We start from the raw sequence: 26,237 nt of genomic DNA on the forward strand, positions 1-26,237 counted from the left end.
TTAGTGAGTGCCCGTTTGTAGTCAATAATGCTATCCTTCCAGGCACAGTGGAATACTTCCAATTTAGTAGATCGCCATTTCCGCTCTAATTTACGTGCTATTTGTTTTAAGTTTCTAGTTTGGTCAGTGTACCACGGGGTGAGCTTTTTGGATCTAGCTTTTTTATATTTTAGTGGAGCTACTATATCTAGAGCTGATCTGCAGGTATTGTCTAAGCAGTCGGTTAGACTATCTAACTCTCCTGGATCGGATGGCGAGTGGGCTAAAGCAGTTAAGTCAGGGAGGGTTTCAATAAACTGTGTTGCTGTTGATGAATTTATCGAGCGCTTTATTACACTGCCGAGGAGACGGGCGGGTATTTATGTTAAGGTGAAAATCGAATTTTACTAAATAATGATCGCGAGATTGCTACGGTTTGCGGAGTATGTTTATATTATCTACGTCGATACCCAGCATTAATATTAGATCTAGGGTATGATTTCGATAATGTGTAGGTCCTACTACGTTTTGTGTTAATGCCGACAGAGTTCAATATAGAAGTAAAAGCCCTTGTCAGTGGATCCTCCGCATTATCAAAGTGTATGTTAAAGTCTCCTACCATTATTATTTCAGGCATGAAAATCTGTCACCTTTCGGCGAAATTCGCCGTTTTGAAGTTGAAAATGGTGACCTACGTGAATCGTGTAGATCCGATGAGTTTTTTGTTGGGGGGGGGGGGGGGGGGGGGGTCGGGAGATTATATGTATATATTTTAATTATCATATTGACTTAATAAGCAAACAGAGCACTTCCGAAATTGGCAATTTCAATGACAGTGGCCAGCAGTTTCCGCCCAGAACCTTCATAGAGGCCAAATAGCGTTTCAATCATACGAACGTTCTTCATTCATGTTATTCATTTACTGCTAAGCGGGACGAGAAGCAGGACCTAGTGCTACCGGGGACAAGGCAGAGGAGCGAACATTTACCACTACATTTACCAGATCGTACATTTACCACTACATTCTACCCAGATCGTACATTTACCACTACATTTACCAGATCGTACATTTTAATTGGGTGGATTTAATTGGGTTATTAATGGTCAATCGTTTTCATATTTTGCGGTAAAACAGTTACTACGGTAAAACCGTTCGCTACAGCGTTGAACACTGTCAGATCTAGCCACAAGCTCTTGTGATAAATAGGTAGATAGATAGGCCTATTAAGTTCGCGTCAACCCCATGTAGTTAACGGTGACATAAAATAAGAATCAAGATTTTTTCCTGTGTGTCTGTAGTTGTAACTGGTGAATCCAGGACGTGTGAGGATAACATTCGCACCAGGGCTGAAAAGGTTGAAGATGAAGTTGTAAACTCTTGTCGTTTGAGTCTACCCTGTGCTTTAGCTCATGTTATAAAATAAAAACACGTGAACCCTGGTATTTTTACAATAATTTTCGCCGCTGATGTATTTATTGGTTCATTAAGACGTAATGGTTTTGACTGAGCCAATAGCGAAAGCGGCTTCGTGCGTTTACGGATTGCGTTTACATTGAATCCATTGACATGACAGTCAAAAAATTTTTTTTATGGATTTTACTATATTTTACGGAGCCGTAAGGTGACATCATGTAAAAAAATAAATAAATAACGCGTGGGCCATGACTTATTAACGCGTGGGAACGAGATACTAACGTCGCCTTTCACACGCGGCAACAAAGTTTATTTTTTTCACAGCAAAGCAAGCAGATCCCAGGGATGTTCGCGAACTAACTGCCCAAGGAAGGTAAACCTGGCTTTATATAAAGTAATACTTAATTATCTTGTTCGCCACGCGTTAGTAAGTCGTTCGCATGCGTTAGTAAGTCGTGGCCACGCGTTATTATATTTTTTACATGATGTCACCTTACGAGCTCCGTAATATTTGGCACCACCTGTCGCTGTATCCCCGTACACCAGCAGCCACCCCCAACCCCCCCCCCCCCCCCCCCCCCCCCCCGTCGCAGTATACCCATGACGTCACATGTCAACGCCCCCCCCCCCCCCCCCCCCCCCATGTCAACGCCCTGTCGCCGTATCCCCATGACGTCACATGCCCCGCCCCCGGTCTTCTCACCTTTTTAAACCCCTGACCCATTTTCATGCCTGTTATTTTGTCACTACATACTGCTAAATTTGCTGCAAAATCGGTGAAATCGTTTAAGAAATCTGAGTAAGGCCCTGGTGGTCTGTATTACATTAGTTAGGGAGAATGTACTTTTATTTTCAGATGGACTAATTACATTAATAGACTGCATCTCAAATGAGTTTGAGATATCTAAGTATTTCTGATGAATTTCTAAAAATCACGATAGATTATACATATTCCACCTCCTCTGCCTGACAGTCTAGGTCTATGTATATAACTATATCCCACAGGAGTGGCTTCGTTTAGAGTTAAATAATCACCAAATTGAACCCACGTTTCAGTTAGACATAGAATATCAATTTTCGGGTCTGTTATAAGTTCATTTACAAAAACTGCTTTTGAGTTGAGCGATCGAATATTGATTAATCCAATTTTCAGATCGGTCATATAGGTTGTAATAATTTGATATGAAGTCTGAATATTAGTTAAAAACTTAGGGCGGACTATTTTCTTATGATTTAATTTAACCCGGGGCACAGACACAGTCTCAATCCTAAGGGAACTTGGTGACGCCTCTAAGCAGCTCGCAGACAGGTTTAACCCGTTAGTCTGCGGCCTGGTCGCGACCCTGGACAGTCAGCAGCTCCTAGTGCTACTCTGCCGACTAGCTAACAGGCTATGGGCTATGCTGCAAGATAACAAGGCGGCGCCATCCCGGGTGGGGTGAACACCATCCCTGCCTAAAAGACCAGGCTTGCCCTCGAACTCTTCCCAATTATTAATAAAGCCCACTTGATTTTCTGAACACCACTTGGACATCCAGCGGTTTAGCGACGTGAGCCTGCTGTACTGCTCATCACCGCGCCGCATTGGGATGGGGCCAGAGTAGATTACGGCATCGGACATCGTCTGGGCTAATTTAATCACCTCTTTAACATTAGCCTTAGTCACTTCTGACTGCCGCAGACGTATATCATTGGCCCCTACATGAATCACTATCCTAGAAAACCTCCTATGGGCTAACAGTCTAAGGTTGCCACTAATGTCCGGCGCTCTGGCTCCCGGTAAACAGCTGACTGTAACTGCTGGTGCCCCTACAGGAATAGCGACTTTCACGTGCCGAATTATAGAGTCTCCTATCACCAGAGTCTCATGAACCGGGGAGTGGTGCTCTGGTGGGCTAGCGCTGGCATTAGCGGTAGCTGCAGCCCTCGCTCTCCGACTACGCCGCCGAGACGTCACCCATTCACCCTGCTGTGAGGGCTCTATCGCCGGAGTCGCGGAGGCGCTAGTTCTCCCTGGCGCATCCACACCTACTACAGACCCTGTCCCTGTCTCTCTATCTCTCAATAATGAGTGGACGAGTCGCTCTAAGCATTCCACTTTCGCCACGAAAGATTTTACTAGTTTGCACCTCTCACAAATACTACCACTATTACTGTTGGTGGCGAAAGGATCTAGACTGAACATGCCACACTCCGAACACGGGAACAAACCAACACCAGCCATGAATGGATCAAAAACACTTACCGTGTCTAGCCGATATATAAACTTACGCTAGCTGATTTGTGAAGGCAGAAAGTTGGTCAGCGGCCGGAATAAAACCTGTAAAATTTATCTAGGAAGGCAAAAGTTAAAGATTAGCACGTAAATAGATTATTATACTTTAGAAAACAATTTCAAAATTTGCTCCGCAACAGCGTCGGCAGGAAGCAGCGTCGGCAGGAAGCCGGAAGCTATGACTAACATTACCAATCATCAAGACGTTTAGGACTGAACAGGAATTAAATAAAGAACTCATGTATATAAATTAGTGGTGGGCCGTTAACGGCGTTCATTAATTTGATACTCTTGTCGGGCGATATAAAAATTATTGCCGTTAGTCTATTCTTAATGTGGGGTTGGGAAATGGGTAAGCAAACTATGATGACTTGATAGTTTAGCTCGGCTGTATTCCTAACCAAATTGCACAGTAGGGGCGAGAACGAGTTTTCAAACCTGTGAATTACTAATCGTATATGTGTTTACATGGATGCAGCCCCGAAGTCGCCAGGTTTGCTTCATGGAAAATTCATTTTTAGGAACGTAAAGTGTTACCGGAGCGGAGCTCGGAGCAGTCGTTTTCTGCATGGTCCTAGCGCTAGATTTGTCGCTATTTAGATATTTCTTTTTAACCGTTAAAACTGCAGAGGACCAAAACCGGCTTTTGAAAAAGTCCCCTCCAAATTACGTCCGTGAGGTTAAATGTACTAAATGTTGGCTTACATTTCAAATATCATGTTTAGCTGAATAAACATGTTATCAACCCCTTTTAATGTACAGTATGTAGGCTTACAAATTCATGTTTAACTGAATAAACCGTTGAACACGAGTAGCCTACATTTTATTGAGCATGTTTTTTTTCTTCAAGTATCAAAGTAGAACAGCTTTCTATCAGCAGTCTATAGCCGGGTTTCCATCCAAACCTTTCGAAAAAATAATGCGCAATTTCCAAGTTTCGGCAGAAAAAAATGCGAATTAAGCCTCGTTTCCACTCATTACAGTAATGCGAATAAACTTTAGATCACGTGAGAGGACACCAAACAATAGTGGTTTTTTCACTATTTTGCATTTTTGCACGTTGAGGTTTTGAAAAAAAATTTCTTTTTCTTTTTTTCTTTTTCTTTTTTATACATGGAGAAGTTAAATTTAATTTTTACTTTCTCTAGAACTGTTTTTGTATGCATTTGGCATCTTTACATCGCGATCATGTTTGCTCTTCGACGCCGGGCTGGACGAGCGCAAGAACATTTATTAAGGGCGGAAATCTCAGTGCGACCACGGCGACATCCGCCATATACCTGGGAGCGCAAACGGAACTCTTCTGGGAGAACATATTTTAGATCTGATCACATGGTACAGAACCACATGACTTGAGGCATGATACGTCATTGTTTATGCGAAAAACCCTTTTCCATCCAGTTTTTCTGAATTTTGGCGATGCGATAGTCTAACTTCCACCTCCTCCTAGCGTAAAAATCTTTTTGCGATATTTGGGGCTTTTTTCGGATTTTGGACTTTTTCCATCCAGATTATTTTCAAAATGTGCAAAAACTCGGTGGATGGAAAACCCTCTATTGATGCATTTTGGAAACAGGAGATGAGCCCCTGGTCTAATGCACCCTCTGTATTAAGAACCCTATCTCAAAAACTGACTTTTAGTCATTACTTGGGTAGCACGCATATGAGCCATTTTAATATAGATTAATCTAGATTAATTTCAAGATTTCAGTGAGATTAATCTAGATTAAAAAAATTAATCTATGCCCACCCCTAATATAAATACACACCAAGATGGAAATTATTTATCCCTCACATCTTTTCTTTGTTTTTCTCTCTTTAAATTGTTGTCATTGTGACTGGCGTCAGCCAGAGGAGGATGGGTTCTCCCCCTGAGTCTTGGTTCCTCTCAAGATTTCTTCCTCATGCTCTTAGGGAGTTTTTCCTTGCCACTGTCACCCTTGGCTTGCTCACTGGGGGCTTGGACTCGGACACTTGTAAAACTGCTCTGTGAAAACAACGGTTGTAAAAAGCGCTATATAAATAAATTTTTATTGATTGAGTATCTGGTTCATATGGCCCACCACGGACCCACTGGCCTGCACCCTCTGCTATGAAGCCGTAGTGTCTCTTGTCTTGCTAGTGCCACACAGTGCCTTGGAAACTCCAACACCCACATCCACAGAAAACTTGAGTACTAAAAACAGCTAACATGAGGCCTGCATGCAGCACCAAGGCAAGTTTATTTGTATTCTACTGTAGAGTGCTTCTAGACTTATAATTCAGGCATGAATGTTATGCCATTTCAAGTTTGAGCAGAGATATTTGCAATCTGCAAATATCTATCATGTTTTATTTTAGATAAAGAATACAAAAGTACAAACATGTTAATGTTACAAAAACTTAAATAGTATGTATGTGAACAAACATTTACATTTTTCAAAGTAGGGCGGTTACATTCTTACATTTTGTCATTGAAATTTTGAACGTTAAAGGTGAGCAAGAATAGTCAAACACATTAGGGTAAGATATCAAAGTAAATTACAAAGTTTATTAAAGACAAAGATGGATAGATCCAGAAAACTTTTCACACACTCTCACAGACTTCCGTAACACAAGTTAAGCATGTTAGGTCTCATTGGTGGCCCACCTGAGGTGAGATATCACACCATACCCCTCCCCTGACAGGGTCATCGGACCAAGGACTCCTTGTTCCTCCAGTCTGCCAGATGCACCATTCTGACACCAGGCACGCCAGATATACTACCATTCTGAGGCAGCTCATCCTTATCTACAGACAAGAGACAATCAGGGCTGTTTGCCTTCAACTCACAAGGAGTGCCACACAATTTACTACTAGAGAGAGACAGAGAGCCTACAAGCATGTAAACGTGCAATGATCAACATGTACTAGGCCTAAAATATGTTCAATATACCTAAATAAAGTGATTTCCATTGTAGTCACTACTAAGTGTGATCAATTTGTATGTGTATATTGATGAATATGACAGTCAAAACTGCTTTTTTGTTTTTTTCTTCTGTATTAGAGGCTCTCAAATAGAACCAAAATTATGGACATATAAGCCTGGAGGTGACTCAATATTTTGGCCCAACTGTCTACTTCAGTTGATGATCATTTTCCTATATGTACAACTTAAGATAACTAGTGTTAGTGTACTAGTGCAAGAGGCTCAAAAATGGCCTGAAACGGGCTGAAAATGGCCTCTGCACAAAGGTGGACAAATCCACAACATAGTCATAAGCAAGGGTTTCATAGCCATATCCATCATCAACAAACAAAAGGAAAATCATGCAAGCATGGTTCACACACACACACACACCAAAGATGTTGTGGCATACAATTCATACTTCATTGTCACAACACCCTCCCGATGGCGGGCCGGCAGTGGTGGCCAAGTCACTGCCCATCTCCTCCTGGCTTCCAGCCCAACTCCTCTTTCCTACTCCATAACCAGCAAGAGGCCCTTTCTGCTGCCTCCCCCATCCTGCGAGCTGCTGCCTTTCTCTCCTTTCCTGTCATTCCAATGGCTGTAAGCCAGGGGTGGGCAATTAATTTTTACAAGGGGCCACATGAGAACCCTGAATTGTGTCAGAGGGCCACACAAACAATAATGATGTCATCACAGTGGCTCCGTCCACCTCACGCAAACTTCCGCGAACAGAGGAGGCACTTATACTTGCCAGTCACATTCTGTGCAGTGTTCTCCAAAACGATGTGTGTTGGTATAAAGAAACAACCCTCAAAAACAGGGGAAGGAACATTTACCTGACCAATTTTAATGTTGCTTTTTGTTTCAGATTTGAAAAGTGCTGGAATTTAGGCTAAATACTTGAAAATGTTTGAAATTGTAACTACTTCGTTTCACAACAAATAGCCATCTGAATGAACAGTTTTCTTATATTACTTTAACAAATACGAGCCTCTTGTAATTCTAGGACGAAACATGAGAGAACGTGAAGACGTTAAGATTGGGCGTTTTGAAAATAAACAACAATTAAATAATGTGATAAAAAAGCGAATTATTTCAGATCATTTCGAATATATGTATAAATATTTAACTTAATTAAGTTTAACGTGCTGGGAAATATTGAAATGGACCTTGAAAGTGACGTATATAATAATAATAATAGAATTTTATTTATAAGCGCCTTTCAAGGCACACAAGGACACTTTACAAGGGAATAAGCAACAAGAGTTTATATAAAACTAAAAATGATTAGAATAAATCACCAACAATTTAAAATAAATTATTAAATAACTAAAAACATTAGAAAGAAGCAGCAGATGAGAAAAGAGACACACACATACACACATATACATAAACACATACACATGTATAAATGCTTTAATTACACCTTGTAAAGGTGTATGAACCCTGCAAACATGACTTTGTTCATTGCGCTGAAGCGCGGCGCGCGCGCGAAGTTACAAAATTCGAATGGTGCACGACCTTGCGAATCAACAGCGCGTGAGACCCTCCGCCACTGCGATTACATAAATTTCGCCGCGCGGACCCTCGCGCCGCTCGCCTCGCGTCAAGTATAAACCTGGCTTAAACCTAGCTTTAAAGCACTTCTACGGCACTTTCAAGGTCCATTTCAATATTTCCCAGCTGACTCAGGTTCTCTCTAAGCTCGGTTTCTGGAACAGAAAACCTGAGCTTTCGTTAACTCTGAGTTTACTTACCCGCTTTCTGGAATACCCCCCTGTTCAGTCAGCTATTTGTTGTGAATCGAAATACAGTTACAATTTCAAGCATTTTCAAGTACTTTAGCCTAAATTCCAGCACTTTTCAAACCTGGAACACAATGCACAATAAAAATTCGTCACGTAAATTTTCCGCCGTTTGCGGAGATTCGCGCGAGGTGCAACGTTCACTCCCGAAAGTATAAATTCAGCCTTAACTTGTCGCTGATCACCTACAGTGTTTCTCGCACAGCTCACACACACACGCAGGTACGTCCACACGGAATTAACACAAACGTAGCGCTTTCAAAATAAAAGCATCACAGTTGTATTGCACGCACGACATAGATATTTCATTTATGATTGGACTTCGCGACCCGGACAGGGACGAACAACGGGCCGGATGTGGCCCGCGGGCCGTAGTTTGCCCAGGTCTGCTGTAAGCATTTTCCATACTGACTTCGCCGGGAATCCTCTACAGCCAACCTCGACTGGGAAAAGCCATGCCTGCCATCCCTTCTCCCTGCAATCATGCAGAAGGTCTTGGTATTTGGCTCTCTTTCTTTCAGAGGCCTGTTCACACCCCTCCTCCCATGGGACTGTAAGTTCAATGAGGATGATCTTTTTTGCGTCTTCCGACCACAGTACCACATCCGGCCTAAGGGTTGTCTGAACAACCTGGGGGAACTTCAGCCTTCCTCCAAGGTCGACCTTCATTTCCCATGCTTGGGCCTTTTGTAGCAGACTAGTTCTTGTTGTTGCTGTGGTTGGTGGCTTTCCCCCTCCCTTACAAACTGGATTGCTGTCGTTTTCTGCAGTGGTTGATGTTTCATTTTCCTCTCCTGCTCTAAGGTGTTAGCCAGTGTCATGAGCACCTTGTCGTGGCGCCACCTAGATTAAAAATGTTAGATTAAATTCATGTAGAAGAAGAAACATCTAAAGGGTTCATAACATTCAAGCAGAACTGTAAATTTGAGAGGTCATAAAATTACTGCCTTATCATCTGACAAATCTGCCTTATCATCTGAGACAAATACGAGTGGTAGGAGAAGTCTAAATTGCTATCTATCCATTTCACGACATTACCCCTTAGTGCTGCACATATACTCAACTGAAGAACCTTTCGGTCACAGGTGTGTGTGAGTGAAGTGACAGGTGTGTATGTGGGAGAATGTTGTCTATTCTATCCACACAGTTAAGATTTTTGAGAGGCTGAGATTTCACACAACCATCACACATGCTCGATAAAGACACCATTCTGTGATCGTTTCACCTTTGGGATATAGACTAATCACATTTGCCATAGCAAACCTGCCCACACTTCCTTCTGTGTACACATGTCTGCATGAACGTACACGCGTGCAAATTGGATCAAAAATGTTTCATTTCACGCTACATAGTCAAACAACTAGTACAACCTGAATTAAAAACCTTTTAAAATGTGAACAATGCATACACGTGTTTCCTTTTACATGTTAATTAGGTGATTATCATGGTGGAACAATTCTCTTAATAATGAAGTTTGACCATATACTAAACTAACAACACAAAACCAGGAAGCAAAAACAAAGACAAGACAGGAAACCATGGAAACCAACAAGTTAAGGAGATGTAAGCATGACAATGTGAATTTACTTTAAAAAAAATAACAATTCAAAATGAAAAACAAATACTTTTCCCCCCAATTCAATTAGTTTAAATTCATTTTTAGAGCATGTTTGCTAGTTTTTATTAGTTTAAATTTTTTTAAAGCTTAGTTTTAGTTTAGTTTTCATTAGTTCTAGCATTAGTTTTAGTTTTTTCCTACTTTGGGTTATTTGTCAGGTGCAGGATTCAAAAAGTTGAGAGTAATTATTGTGTAATAAAAACTCAATTTTTAAAAATGTATTAAATTGAACAGTTGTCCACAAAATAGCAGCCTTAAGTGCAAAATGTGTACTACTGCTGCTGAAAATTGCCAGACTAAGGTACAGACACAGGGCCGGCGCCACCGGGGGGGGGGGGGGTGTCGCCCCCTCAATGTAAATAATAAGACCCATTTATTTTACAGCAATCGCCCCCTCGCCCGCTCGACAATCGTTACACGCCACCCCCTGCTTACAACTTACGTTCGCCACCCCGAAATTTTCTGACGCCCCCCCACTGTATATGTTCTGGTGCCGGCCCTGTACAGACATGAACATCAGAACCTTACCTTACGTAACCCAACCCTATTTTGGTTCAGGTGAAAAGCTAAACTTTTTAAAGGCAATTGAGTCACACAGTCGTGTGGACATCCAGTTTCAACACATTAACCAGTGCATCCTCCCACTTGCGGTTTTCCTACATATTAACTAACCAGCAACTATTTGATCACTGGTGAAAACGGTCCATTATGGTTCTCCTTCCTGGTGCTACCTAGCCGGGATGGTGCTTTTTTTCCTCTTGAATACAGTTTTGCCAGCTAATGTCAAACTTCTAGTAAAAAAAAAAATAATAATTTTAATATCAGTCCAAAAGATTTATAAATTGACAAACTTGAAAATGAAATGAAATGAGCCATATTTTGTCAATTGTGATTTTTTACACCCCAATCGAAATTTGTCCTCCGCTTTTAACCCATCTGTGCAGTCAGAACACACACACACACTAGTGATTACTAGGGGGCTGTGGATCACACGTGCCCAGAGCGGTGGGCAGCCCTAGCCCGGCGCCCGGGGAGCAGTTGGGGTTAGGTGCCTTGCTCAAGGGCACCTCAGTCATGGCCTGTCTGGGAATCGAACCCACGACCCTCCGGTCACAAGACCAGTTCCCTAACCGCCAGGCCATGACTGCCCTGTCAGGGTATCCAGAAGGGTATCCAGAATGTTTTAGTTACTTTTCTAAACATGTAATACAGTTCGTTATTGTTTTTTCTTTTAACTACCATTATTATTTATTTAAGATAACCATTTTTTTTATCAGTTTTTTTTTCGTTCATTTTCATTAACAATTATAAACTTGGTGTGGATGTGAGAGAATGTTGTTGTCTTTTCTATCCCCACAGTTGAGTTTTTTGAGGGGCTGAGATTTCACACAATAATCACACATGCTCATTAAAAACACCATTCTATGGTGTCACCATTTCTGTGGTGTTTCACCTTTGGGATATAGACTAATCACATTTGCCATAGCAAACCTGTCCACACCTCCTCCTGTATACACGTTTCATTTCACACTACATTGTCAAACAACTAGTAAAACCTGAATAAAAACCTGAATAAAATGTGAACAATGCAGACATGTGTTTGCTTTTACCTGTTTAATTAGGTGATGATCATGGTGGAACAATTCTCTTAATGATGAAGTTTGACCATATTCTAAACCAGGGATGGGCACCTGGCGGCCCGGGGGCCGCACACGGGCCTCGTCCTCACTCAGTGCGGCCCGCAAATAGATAAATAATAATTTAATGAATAAAAGAAAAAAAACAACAACTTTTTTGTTCTTGTCACGCCCTCTCCTTGCTGTCACTCCAGTGTCCCTGTGCCTCGTGTTGGTGTTGTTCCTTGCTCGTTTATCCTGCTCTGCTTGTCTGTTGCCCTGGTTTCCCTCTGTCTGGCATGCCTGTGTCATCATCACTTAACTTAAATAAATAATAATGGTAATTAAAAGAAAAAACAATAACGAACTGTATTACATGTTTAGAAAAGTAACTATGTAACAATCTGCGCTGGGCAGAACAGGGAGGCGGACACAAACGCTGAGGACAGCGAGATTTATTAAAGGAAATTCCAAAGGCAGAGTCGAAATAACAGGCGCAGGTCATATCGGGTAGGCAGTCCAGACATGAAATACGAACAGACGTGGCAATACAAAGAACAAAACCAGGCAGGGGAACAAGGACTAGGCTGGGCGTACTCACAAAGATGACAGAACAGAAACAGCGAACTCCACGAGGGCATTAGGGAACGAATGGACAAAAAGACCGATACAGACATGGGAGACACTGGGACTATTATACACAAAACTAAACTAGGGACAGGTGATAACAATGATGACAGGGGCAGGACTAACGGGCAAGGAAACTACACAGACATGAGGAACAGGGAGACTGGAGTGACAGCTAGGAGAGGGGGCGTAGCCCTACGTGACAAACTAAAACATTCTGAACTTATAGATAGGATTCCCTTCATTTTCATGTTTGTCAATTTATAAATCTTTTGGACTGATATTAAAATTATTATTTTTTTTACTAGAAGTTTTACATTAGCTGGCAAAACGGTATTCAAGAGGAAAAAACCCCACAAATTTCAAAGTCCATTTGAAAAGCTCAAGAAGGCTAACTGCCAGTACCTTGAGAAGCTCGCCTGTCTGAGTAGCTCCGCTGAAAGAAAAGCACCATCCCGGCTAGGTAGCACCGGGAAGGAGAACCATAATGGACCGTTTTCACCAGTGATCAAATAGTTGCTGGTTAGTTAATATGCAGGAAAACCCCAAGTGGGAGGATGCACTGGTTAATGTGTTGAGACTGGATGTCCACACGACTGTGTGACTCAATTGCCTTTAAAAAGTTTAGCTTTTCACCTGAACCAAAATAGGGTTAGGTTATGTAAGTTTAGGTTCTGATGTTCAGGTCTGTACAGGGCATATACAGTGGGGGGGCGTCAGAAAATTTCGGGGGTGGCGAACCTAAGTTGTAAGCGGGGGGGGGGGGGGGGGGTGGTGGCGAACGTAAGTTGTAAGCGGGAGGTGGCGTGTAACAATTGTCGAGCAGCCGAGGGGGCGATTGCTGTAAAATAAATGGGTCTTATTATTTACATTGAGGGGGCGGGACACCTCACCTGAGACCGAAAGGTTCTTCAGTTGAGTATATGTGCAGCACTAAGGGGTAATGTCGTGAAATGGATCGATAGCAATTTAGACTTCTCCTACCACTCGTATTTGTCTCAGATGATAAGGCAGATTTGTCAGATGATAAGGCAGTAATTTTATGACCTCTCAAATTTACAGTTCTGCTTGAATGTTATGAACCCTTTAGATGTTTCTTCTTCTACATGAATTTAATCTAACATTTTTTATCTAGGTGGCGCCACGACAAGGTGCTCATGACACTGGCTAACACCTTAGAGCAGGAGAGGAAAAAGAAACGTCAAGCACTGCGGAAAACGACAGCAATCCAGTTTGTAAGGGAGGGGGAAAAGCCACCAACCACAGCAACAACAAGAACTAGTCTGCTACCAAAGGCCCAAGCATGGGAAATGAAGGTCAACCTTGGAGGAAGGCTGAAGTTCCCCCAGGTTGTTCAGACAACCCTTAGGCCGGATGTGGTACTGTGGTCGGAAGACGCAAAAAAGATCATCCTCATTGAACTTACAGTCCCATGGGAGGAGGGGTGTGAACTGGCCTCTGAAAGAAAGAGAGCCAAATACCAGACATGTGAACAAATCAATAAGTTGCAAGTAACAAGTAAGTCTCAAGTCTTCAAAATCAAGTCTCGAGTCAAGTCCCAAGTCAATACAATCAAGTCTCGAGTCAAGTCCCAAGTCAATACAATCAAGTCTCGAGTCAAGTCCCAAGTCTTAAACTTCTTCGTCTATGAACCCCTGGATCTGTACCTTTATCTAAGGGGGCACATTAGTTATCAAATGCTAAACTACATAAGTAGGTTTTCAACCTAGACTTAAAGATTGAGACTGTGTCAGAGTCCCGGACACATTCTGGAAGGTTATTGCAAAGTTGGGGGGCCTTATTCACCGTATTTCACCACGCCCACTTTCAAGTGTGTGTTTCTTCCGCCTTTGTGTTAGAACTTCCGGTCAGCTATTTTTGCATTAGTGTACACTACTATATTTTAATGATTTTTTTCATAAAATATGCATTCTTGTCTATTTACTTCTTTACTTAATTACTTAAAATTACTAAATGAATGCAAGGAAAAGATGTGGCCACTGATTATAAAATATTTACTTATCTGATAGCCTCACAAGCACCCGACACGTTTGCTTCATCGGAGCTTCATAACCGAGCCATTTCTCGGGATAAGGATGATCTGGTGTTGGTTTCCCCTCCACAAAATGATAAGAGCAGACGTATGGACGTTTGGGTGGATGTTTTAAATTTAGCGCCTTCAGCCTTAGACGCAGGTCCTCTTCTTTGGAAGGCGGTGGATATAAGTTATAAGGTGCCCCACAACACTCGGATCTTTTCGAGCTGTGTTCGTAACACTGTTGGTCACGCCAAGTTTTCCTCTTCTTCCAATTATTGTGACACCCTCTAACTCAGGAGTGGCCAACCTGCGGCTCTTTGCCTGGTTTCATGCGTCTCCCCAGCCGGTCCACTCTCACCTGCACTAACGGTATGTGTCGTGGCCCGGTTACCTCATCAGCTCTGAGGGCGACACACTGATACATCTTCGTGCTGCGCGGTTTGTTTACAAGCCTAGTGAGCCGCTAATACCTTTAAACCTGCATGAGATCCTTTCTTCAAAGGGCCTATCTCTTAATAAGAAAACCTCCTGTGCTTTTGGTACAGGTTGCTGAGTTGGACTGTTGTGACTCTCTCATCCTGTGCTGTATTTCTCTGCTCACCTCCAATCCACTGTGACCTGTGTGACTCTCCCTTATCATGTTTACACATGTCTTAGGTATCTATCTATCTATCTGTCTGTCTGTCTGTCTGTCTGTCTGTCTGTCTGTCTGTCTGTCTGTCTGTCTATCTATCTATCTATCTGAATCTCCCGCGAACAGCTGATCGCGCTGAAGCCGGCTAGCATGGAGACCAGGACTGCTAACATCCCCGAGGAGCTTTGGAGACGGACGCACAGGGGATGCAGAGGAGGAACTAATTAGCGCACGGGGAAATCGAGGGCGAAAAGACGGAGGCTTATGGAGAAAAAGGCATATAAACCGCGACTTCCCACTATTGTTATGGGCAACGTTAGATCTCTGGCAAATAAAATGGACGAGCTAACAGCGTTAGCCATGAGTCAGAAGGAGTACCAACAGTGCAGTTTAATGTGTTTCTCGGAGACATGGCTGCACCAGGAGATTCCAGATGAAACTTTTCAATCGCTGGCTTTCAGACGGCTCGAGCCGACCGGAATCTCGCCGGAAGCGGTAAGCGTAGAGGAGGACTGGCGGTGTTGGTTAATAACTGCTGGTGCTCCCCTGGTCACATTACCATCAAGGAGCGTATCTGTTGTCCGGACATTGAACTGTTGGCTGTTGGACTCAGGCCATATTATTTGCCACGGGAGTTTTCCCATGTTGTTGTCGTGACCATATACATCCCCCCCTCTGCCAACCCGTCGTCGGCGTGTGATGTCATCCATTCCACCATAGCGCATCTCCAAACTCAACACCCGACTGCCTTCATTGCAATATCAGGAGACTTTAATCATGTCACTATGGCCAGGACATTACCAAACTTCTCGCAATATGTGGGCTGTCCCACCAGACAGGACAGAACACTGGACCTGCTATATGCCAATGCTAAGGAGGCATACAACTGCTCCCCCTTCCCCCCTCTGGGGGGATCTGATCATAACTTGGTCAACATCAGCTCAAGGTATGTGCCCCAGGTGAAGAGTCAGCCTGTGACATGAGGACAGTGAGGAGATGGTCTAAGGAGACTTCTGAAGTGCTGCAGGACTGCTTTGAGTCTACAGACTGGACAGCACTCTATGAGCCTCATGGAGAGGATATTGATGGGCTCACAGAGTGCATTACAGACTACATCAATTTCTATGTGGACTCCATTGTCCCAACCAGGACCGTTAAATGTTACTCAAATAACAAGCCATGGGTAACGAAGGACATTAAAGCCCTCCTCAACAAGAAGAAAAGGGCTTTCAGAGCTGGTGACCGGGAGGAGGTGAGGACGATTCAGAGGGAACTGAAGAGAACCATCAGGGAGGCTAAGGAAAGATACAGAAGGAAGCTGGAGTGGAAACTCCAGCAGAACAACATGAGGGAGGTCTGGAGTGGTATGAGGACCATCACTGGCTTCAGGACAAGCAGCAACAGGGGAATAGAGGGCAGTGTCTACAGGGCAAATGAGTTAAATTTGTTTTTTAACAGATTCGACACTGCAAGCCCTGACCTCCCCCTCCCGGACTCATCAGCTGCCATGCCTCAACAGCCCACTCCACCCCCCCTGCGCCCCCCTCTGGAAAGCCTCCCTCCCACCTGTGATAGTCCACTTCACACCTACACCCCTCCTCCACCAGTGACCTCTACTGTGTATCTCACAGTGGACCAGGTGAGAAGACAGCTACAGAGACTCCACACAAACAAGGCTGCAGGCCCTGATGGTGTCCCCCCAGGGTGCTTAAAGCCTGTGCCACCCAACTTTGTGGAATCCTGCAGTATGTCTACAACATGAGCCTGAGTCTCCAGAAGGTCCCTGTGATGTGGAAGACGTCCTGCATTGTTCCTGTGCCAAAGACTCCGAGGCCCAGTGACATCAAGGACTACAGGCCAATGGCATTGACATCCCACGTCATGAAGACCATGGAGAGACTTGTCCTGGAGCAGCTCCGGCCCATGATCCAGCCTCTTCTAGACCCCCTTCAGTTGGCCTATCAGCCTCGTCTGGGAGTTGAGGATGCCATCATATACCTGCTGAACCGAGTCTATGCCCACCTAGATAAGCCAGGCAGCACTGTGAGGGTCATGTTTTTTTACTTTTCCATTGCATTTAACACCATTCAGCCTGCTCTTCTGGGTGACAAGCTGAACATGATGCAGGTAGATGCCCCCCTCGTGTCCTGGATTGTGGACTACCTGACTGGCAGACCACAGTATGTACGTCTGCAGCACTGTGTGTCTGACAGAGTGGTCAGCAACACGGGAGCCCCGCAAGGAACTGTTCTGTCTCCCTTCCTCTTCACCCTCTACACCACTGACTTCAACTACTACACAGAGACCTGCCACCTCCAGAAGTTTTCTGATGATTCTGCACTAGTTGGATGTATCAGTGGGGGTGATGAAGAGGAGTACAGGGCGACCGTGAACGACTTTGTTGCGTGGTGTGAGCTGAACCACCTACAGCTCAACGTGACAAAGGAGCTGGTGGTGGACCTGAGGAGGGACAAAACACAGGTGACCCCTGTTTCCATCAGAGGGGTCAGTGTGGACACTGGAGGACTACAAATATCTGGGTGTACACATCGACAACAAACTGGACTGGACCAAGAACACCAACGCCCTCTACAAGAAGGGCCAAAGTCGACTCTATTTTCTGAGGCGGCTGAGGTCCTTCAATATCTGCAGGACCATGCTGAGGATCTTTTATGAGTCTATAGTGGCCAGTACCATCCTATACATGGTGGCATGCTGGGGCAGCAGGCTGAGGGTGGCAGATTCCAACAGACTCAATAAACTGATCCGAAGAGCCAGTAATGTTGTGGGTGTGGAGCTGGACTCGCTGACGGCAGTGTCTGAGAGGAGGATACTGTCCAAGCTCTGCACCATCATGGACAACAGCTTCCACCCTCTTCATCTCACAGTGAGGAGCCACAGGAGCACATTCAGTGTTAGACTCATTCAACCTAGATGCACTACAGAACGTCACAGGAGGTCTTTCAGTGGCTATCAGACTTTACAACTCCTCTATTATCACGACACCACCCACATGTACAGTCATATTCTATTCTATAACATAATTTATATATTGTATTATACTTACTTCATTATCCGTTATTGTATTATAAGCCCTTATAGTTTTAGATAATTTTAAGTTAATTTTTTTCTTGCTGTAACTTACATCTTATACCTATTCAGGTTGCTACGGTAATAAGTGCAATTTCCCACCTGGGATCAATAAAGTATTTCTGATTCTGATTCTGATATGTCCATTTGGCTGTGATTCAGTTAAAATGTATAAAAACTATGAGGAACTGCTCACACTTTGCATGCATTATCATGATATCGGGGTGTTTATTACTGACATAGTCACTGGGGAGAGCACCATGGTAACAGTTGTGTTATGTTTATTATACATATTATATATTCTATATTCTATATTATACATATATTATAGTTTTTCTCAGTCGATTTGGTTCATTTCCCAGATCAGCATTTCTCATTGTGTTTCACATTTTGCAAATGGACATGGACAATTGTCTGTTGTTTTTTACATTATCAATTGCTTATGTCACGTTTATCAAAATGTGTTGTACGGATTGTCTGTTGAGTTGTCTTACCCTCCAAAATATTTAGTCTTTTAGTCATCGCCTAGGTCATTACATTCAAAAGTGCTGAACATGTTATCATAACGTCTAAGGCATAATTTTACTTCTTTTTTCTGTTACATTTTGGTAATTTGATCCTAACTTGATTAAATTATTCACAGGTGAACATTCAGTTACAGTAAGAAAGGGAATTTGTGAAGGTTTAGATCAAACAATGGTCTCAACCATAGGTCAGAGGAGCATCTCATGAACCTTTACTGTAATTGGCAAACATTTATAGATGCTAAACAGTGCAGTATCACAAAGTCTCATAATGCAAACACGAGGCAATGTACAGGGTGAACAGCCAAGAAGAGGTGTAAGACTGTGGTGTAGAGGGGTAAGTCTATGTGGTGTAAGGCTGAGGGGACAAAACAGTCCAATAAGGACAACAAAAGTGGACCATGTTTTACATGTAAGTCATGGTCTTACAATGGCAGTGTCACGGTGAGGTCCCCGGCCCCTCCCTTTTGGGCGTGTGTTTACGTTGTCCACGTGCTTTGTCTGCGTCTGTGGATCTTCGTGGTTAGGGTTATGTAGCGTGATAATCTGTCTCACCTGTAAATCGTCTCGTAATCACGTGGGGCTAATGTGGTTTGTCTATTTAATGTGCGCTCGCGCAGTGTCCTGTGCTCGTCGTTGTCTAGAGTTTACACGTTGCTGTGTGTGTGAAGTATATGTTGCTTGTGCGTTTGTTTAATAAACTGAAAGTGACGTCAGTCATGAGGGATTCTGTGTCTCGTCCTTCGCCGACCCACGAACGTCACAGGCAGAAGCTGGTCGGAGGGTGCAGCTGAATATTGGAAGAACAACTCCTTTAATCTTTCAAACATTTCATAGAGAAAACGTATGTAAATTCAGAAATGTGCTCTTTGCTGTATTGCTGCACACTGACATGAATTCTGACGTAATACATTTTTTTCTATTGCATTTTTGCATTCTTATACCATATAGGACATCACAATGAGCTCATAGGGGGTTAGAGGTTCCATTCTCACACCTCAACAAGAGGAGGCTGTATGTGCTCAGGTTGTTTTCAATGTGTAGAGTAAGTTTCAAATTTTGCAGTTGTTCCAGTCAGCTGTATTTTCTGAATTTCAATCAGATTTGTTTGTCAACAAATTGTAATGCGAACATTACAGTCAAACAATATTGCTGTACAAATTTGATTCCAGTCCAATTTCTTTCTATCAGTCTCTCACATACAGTGATATGTAACTTTTTGTTCTGTTTAAGTTTGTATTTTGTGTGTAACATGTATTGTTTCATTTGATATACCACAGCATGTGCAGCGTTCTTGAAATCAAAAACTTAGCTAGCTTCCATCAGAATATACTTACTGCACTGTGACTTATTGTTGCACTGAAAGCATGGCTAAGTATTTTGACTGACTTGTTCATAGGCGATGGCACACAGACTAGAAACTCTGATGGCACTGACAAATTGACTGACTTACAATAAATATTTGCTTTTGGGGCAAAAAGAAAGAATTTTGAGTGAAGTATGTGCTTTTGCAGGTATTTCATTGAGTTTTACTGTTTGCACAGTAAAACAGTTTTGAGAAATGCACTTTTTGTGATGCCAATGTAAACCATGATGTGAGAAATTTACCAAATCGACTGAGAAAAAATGTAAAGGGTTGGTCCATACCTGTCAAGTTTTGTATTTAAAAATACGGGACATTTCCCGTACATGACGTCATCGCCTAATTTGCATAATCGGTTATTTGCATATAGCTGCAATCAAGGCTGTAGGAGAGACGAAAACATCTTTGGAGTGGCAAAAAGTGAAGAACAAACACCTCAAATATGTTTTGAACTACAAATGAATAATAAAATAAAAATTTTCTAGTGGTATTTCTAACTACAAATGGGGACATCTCCTGGGCATATTTCTGTGCCTTTAGCCCGCATTTGTGCTTGGCAGATTGTTCGTGCTGACGGCATACCTGTCAAGTTTTGTATTTAAAAATACGGGACATTTCCCGTATATGACGTCATCGCCTAATTTGCATAATCAGTTATTTGCATATAGCCGCAATCGAGGCTGTAGGAGAAACGAAAACATCTTTGGAGTGGCAAAAAGTGAAGAAAAAACACCCCAAATATGTTCTGAACTACAAATGATTAAAAAAATTAAAATTTTCTAGTGGTATTTCTAGCTACAAATGGGGACATCTCCTGGGCATATTTCTGTGCCTTTAGCCCGCGTTTGTGCTTGGCAGATTGTTCGTGCTGACGGACATCGTTCCTTCCCCCATGAGAGACACTAAAATCACAGCTACATATCTTACAGAATGAGTAGCTATGCCCCTTCATGCTCCTCTTTAGGAAAGTAAATTCCCTGTCCCAGTCGTCAAGGTACTTACACGTACGTGTCACGGTGAGTCGGCCTGGACGCCACCAGAGGGCGTCCCAAGCGACCCGCACAAGCACCACCACGCCCCCCATCTCACAATACACACCCTCACAGCGTAGGACACTCCCACGCTCCCAATCACCTGTGTTCTAACACCTGTTCCGTGTTAGGCTCTCCCTTTATATTCCCACAGGTCGATCCTTCCAGCGCTGCTCATTCTCCTGCCTCAGCGCCTCGCTACATGGGAGAGTTCTGCCACTGCTACCCAAGAGCTTTACTTCGGTGTTCACATTTCTGTTGTTACTGTTTTTGCCTTTGAGCCTGAGTCTTTTTGTTGTTGTTTTGATATGGATAATAAACCCGAGCATCCTTTACCTCTGCCTCCTGCTGCCTCTGTCCCAGCGTCACAGAATGAGCAGCCGTCGACAGCAGGAGCAGAAGCGCTGTCTCCTTTGGAGATACTGGCGACGCAAGGTAGGGTCATTGGAAGACAACAGCAAGAGCTCACCGAGCTAAGAAGCATGATGCAGATGATGTCGAGTTGCTTGCAGTCTCTCTCTGCCCAGGCGAGCAGCGCTTCTCCTCCAGTACGAGAGGATAGAGGTCTCATCGCACCTCCCGAGCCCTACGGAGGGGAACCAGACAGGTGCGAGGGGTTTCTTATGCAATGCGGGCTGTATTTCACGTATCGGTCTTCTCTGAGTCCCGAGAAGAAGATCGCCTACGTTTTATCCCGCCTCACCGGTAAAGCGCTGGAGTGGGGAACAGCGCTCACGAGAAATGAATCAGCTCTGCTGACGGACTACGACGCGTTCGTCTCGGAGTTGCGAGAGGTATTCCACCACCCGAGACAGGGCAGTGCGTGCGGACAAAGCCTACTGAGAATGCGTCAGGGCACACGGCACGCAGCAGAATATGCCCTGGATTTCTGGACCTTGGCCGCCAACACCGGGTGGAACGATGCGGCTCTTATCGACGTGTTCATCGCGAGCTTACGCCCCGAGCTAAGGGCAGAGCTAGTGTGTCGCCAGGAAGGGGCGAGTTTCACACAGGTGGTGCGTCTTGCGGTTACGTATGACCGTTTGCTGCAGGAGAGGACATGCAGAATTCCTCACGGTCCTGCTGGCGACACCGCTCCGGCTCCGGCGAGCCCCAAAGAGAACCAGAAATCCGAACCCATGCAGATCGGAGAGACAACCACGGCCAAGGAGACCGCTCGCCCGAGTGGTGGCAGAGCTCGGGTGAGTAACTCCTTGACGGGTAATTTGCTTACCATCCAAGCCTGGTTGTCTTACAGGGGCTGTTCTGTGGGGGTTTTTGCCCTAGTGGACTCGGGAGCGTCGGGGAACGTGATGGAGCAGAGCCTGGCAGAGCGGCTGAGGGTCCCCTTGAAAAAGCTGGAGAAACCGAGGCATGTGCAGGCGCTGGACGGACGACCTGTGGGCGGGGGCGTGATCCAGTACCGCACCGCTTACCTCCGTCTCACCATACAGGGTCATACAGAATATATATCGTTTTACATTCTGTCACACTTACGTCACCCAGTCACGTTAGGTCTTCCCTGGCTCCGTCTGCACAATCCCCTCATTAAATGGTCCACGGGTCGCATTCTCCGTTGGTCCACTCTGTCCAAACATCCACGTGCGGGTCGCAGGAAACCCTATAACATGCTGACCACTAACATAGAGAGCCCTAATGTTGCTCATCCCCAAGCGATCCCAAGCCAGTACCGGGACCTCGCTGAGGTATGCTGCACAGTTGCCACCACACCGCCCCTGGGATGTCACCATCACCCTGAGAGAAGGCACGACTCCCCCTAAATGCAGGATCTACCCCCTGTCACAAGAGGAGGAGCAGGTGATGGAGCAATACATCAGAGAGGCTTTGGCTCAGGGCTACATCACTCCCTCCACCTCGCCCGCCTCAGCCAGTGTCTTCTTCGTGAAGAAGAAGGACGGTGGTTTGAGGCCATGCGTGGATTATCGGGGGCTCAATTCCCTCTTGGTGAACTACTCGTACCCACTGCCTCTGGTGCCTTCGGCTCTGGAGCAGCTACGGGAGGCGAGTGTGTTCACCAAACTGGATCTGCGCAGCGCCTACAACCTCATCCGGGTCCGTGAGGAGGATGAGTGGAAAACGGCGTTTAGTACATCTACTGGTCATTACCAGTACCGGGTCTTACCTTACGGTTTGGCGTCGGCACTGTCGTTTTTCCAGGCGTACATCAACGAGGTCTTGAGGGAGTACCTGAATAGATGTGTCGTCGCTTACATTGACAACATCCTCATCTATTCTCCTTCCCTGGACCAACACGTCCGGGATGTGCGGGCAGTCCTGAGCACTCTCCTGCGCAGTAGGCTATACTGCAAGCTGGAGAAGTGCGAGTTCCATCTCTCAGAGGTGAACTTCCTTGGTTACATCATAAGGTCAGGCTCCGTGCATATGCAACCGGGAAAGGTGGAGGTGGTGAAGGGATGGAACCGTCCTCACACACGGCGCGAGCTCCAAAGATTTTTGGGCTTCCGAACTTTTATAGGCGTTTCATCCGCTCGTACAGCCAGATAGCCAAGCCTCTCACAGATCTACTGCGTGGAGGGGCGAAGAGGGTAACCTGGACCGCGGAGGCGGAGAACGCATTTAACAGTATTAAGCAGGTGTTCACTTCCGCACCTATGTTGCACCAGCCCGACCCGAAACGGCCGTTCGTGGTGGAAGTAGACGCGTCCGATGTAGGGGTCGGGGCCGTGCTATCCCAGCGCTTCAGGAAACATTGTTCGCTCAAACCTATCGCCTTTTTTTCTAGAAAACTCAGTTCTGCAGAGCGAAACTACGGAGTCGGCGATCGAGAATTACTAGCCATGAAACTGGCTTTTGAAGAATGGCGACATTGGCTGGTGGGGGCTAAACATCCGTTCACAGTGATCACTGATCACAAAAATCTTGAATATATTAAATCCACGAAACGTATGAATGCGCGTCAGGCGCGATGGTCGCTGTTCTTTTCCCGATTCCGTTTTCAGGTCACGTATCGCCCCGGAGAGAAGAACACGCGCGCCAACGCTCTCTCTCGTTCCTTCCCAGAGAGCAGAGAGTTTACGGAGAAAGAGCCCGTCCTTCCAACGGAGTTTTTCCTAGGCGCGCTGGACTGGGAGATCGACCGGGCGATAGCGGCGGCTAACCCACACCCCCGGTGTCCTCCTCACCGCAGGTTTGTTCCTAGATTTGTTATAGATTTTTGCCTCTGCCTACTTCTCCAAATTTTGTCTGCATTGCCTATTGATTTTATCACAGATGTCACCATTAATCGCTGTTTTGAATGATAATCAAGGTTGTCACTGACAAGGTTGATCCCTGATTTCTGTAAAGTACTGTATATATTATATATACACTGCTCAAAAAAATAAAGGGAACACTCAAATAACACATCCTAGATCTGAATGAATGAAATTTTCTCATTGAATACTTTGTTCTGTACAAAGTTGAATGTGCTGACAACAAAATCACACAAAAATCATCAATGGAAATCAAATGTATTAACCAATGGAGGCCTGGATTTGGAGCCACACACAAAATTAAAGTGGAAAAACACACTACAGGCTGATCCAACTTTGATGTAATGTCCTTAAAACTTAAAAAAGTCAAAATGAGGCTCAGTATTGTGTGTGGCCTCCACGTGCCTGTATGACCTCCCTACAACACCTGGGCATGCTCCTGATGAGGTGGCGGATGGTCTCCTGAGGGATCTCCTCCCAGACCGGGACTAAAGCATCCGCCAACTCCTGGACAGTCTGTGGTGCAACGTGATTTTGGTGGATGGAGCGAGACATGATGTCCCAGATGTGCTCAATCGGATTCAGGTCTGGGGAACGGGCGGGCCAGTCCATAGCTTCAATGCCTTCATCTTGCAAGAACTGCTGACACACTCCAGCCACATGAGGTCTAGCATTGTCCTGCATTAGGAGGAACCCAGGGCTAACCGCACCAGCATATGGTCTCACAAGGGGTCTGAGGATCTCATCTCGGTACATAATGGCAGTCAGGCTACCTCTGGTGAGCACATGGAGGGCTGTGCGGCCCTCCAAAGAAATGCCACCCCACACCATTACTGACCCACTGCCAAACCGGTCATGCTGAAGGATGTTGCAGGCAGCAGATCGCTGTCCACGGCGTCTCCAGACTCTGTCACGTCTGTCACGTGCTCAGTGTGAACTGAGGTACTGAGAAGTGGTCTGTGGTCCCCACCTGCAGAACCACTCCTTTATAGGGGGGTCTTGCTAATTGCCTCTCATTTCTACCTGTTGTCTATTCCATTTGCACAACAGCAGGTGAAATTGATTCACAATCAGTGTTGCTTCCTAACTGCTTTCACAGAAGTGTGGTTGACTTGGAGCTATATTGTGTTGTTTAAGTGTTCCCTTTATTTTTTTGAGCAGTGTAGTTATTAGGGGTGACCTGCAATAGTCGCTGATTCGACTATAGTCGACTATACCCCCTAGTCGACTATGATCGTCATAGTCGAATATACCATTCTAACTGCATGGGGGTGCACAAGGATGCAGCTAAGCATTAGTTATTAAATGAGTGTCTTTGTTTTCGTTATATATAGCCTTTTGTCAAATAAATTTCTTTTAATAAATATTTTAAAATGATGTTTGCGCATTAACAATAGGCATCTTCCTTACTACACATTAATAAATCACACCCTGCTGTTGCACAATCCAAAAGAGCGGAGCTGAACACGCTACAGAATACGCGCAGCATGTTCCGAGATTATAATGGCTACTAAAAAACTTCAAAAGTATTTTGAAAAAGATAAAGATGAATCAAACAAAGTAAAGTGCAAGTTATGTCATCAACGTCTTTCATTTCGCACGACAACAACCAACATGGCATACCATTTAAAACGCGTAAGGCGAAAAAAAACGTTTGTTGTTTCAGTCGTGTCGTCTCGGTGCGTCTCGGCAAGTATGCCTATAAACATTTTTTGTTGTTTGATTTTAGACTGTCAGGAACAGCACATGATCACCGTGTGATGCGGTTCACCTGCCGCTCATCGCCCCTCCCCTTTCGCAACTATTTAAGCTTCCTCCTCTCTCTTCCGGGTTGCGAAGTATTGTTGCCATGCCACATACCAAGCGTTTTCTCAGTGTTACTGCTTTCCCGTGTACCAACCTCTGCTCTCCTCCTAGACCTCGTCCCCTGCCTAGTCCCTTTGTACCTTCTGGCTTCTGTCTCACCGGCGTGACCCTGGACTTTCCTGACTATGATCACAGCACTCCTGCACCACACACCCTGAACAGAGTTACTCGCCTGTTTGATCACTCTGTAATCG

This window comes from Brachyhypopomus gauderio, chromosome 3, assembly GCF_052324685.1.
Source record: "Brachyhypopomus gauderio isolate BG-103 chromosome 3, BGAUD_0.2, whole genome shotgun sequence".
Classification (NCBI taxonomy): domain Eukaryota; kingdom Metazoa; phylum Chordata; class Actinopteri; order Gymnotiformes; family Hypopomidae; genus Brachyhypopomus; species Brachyhypopomus gauderio.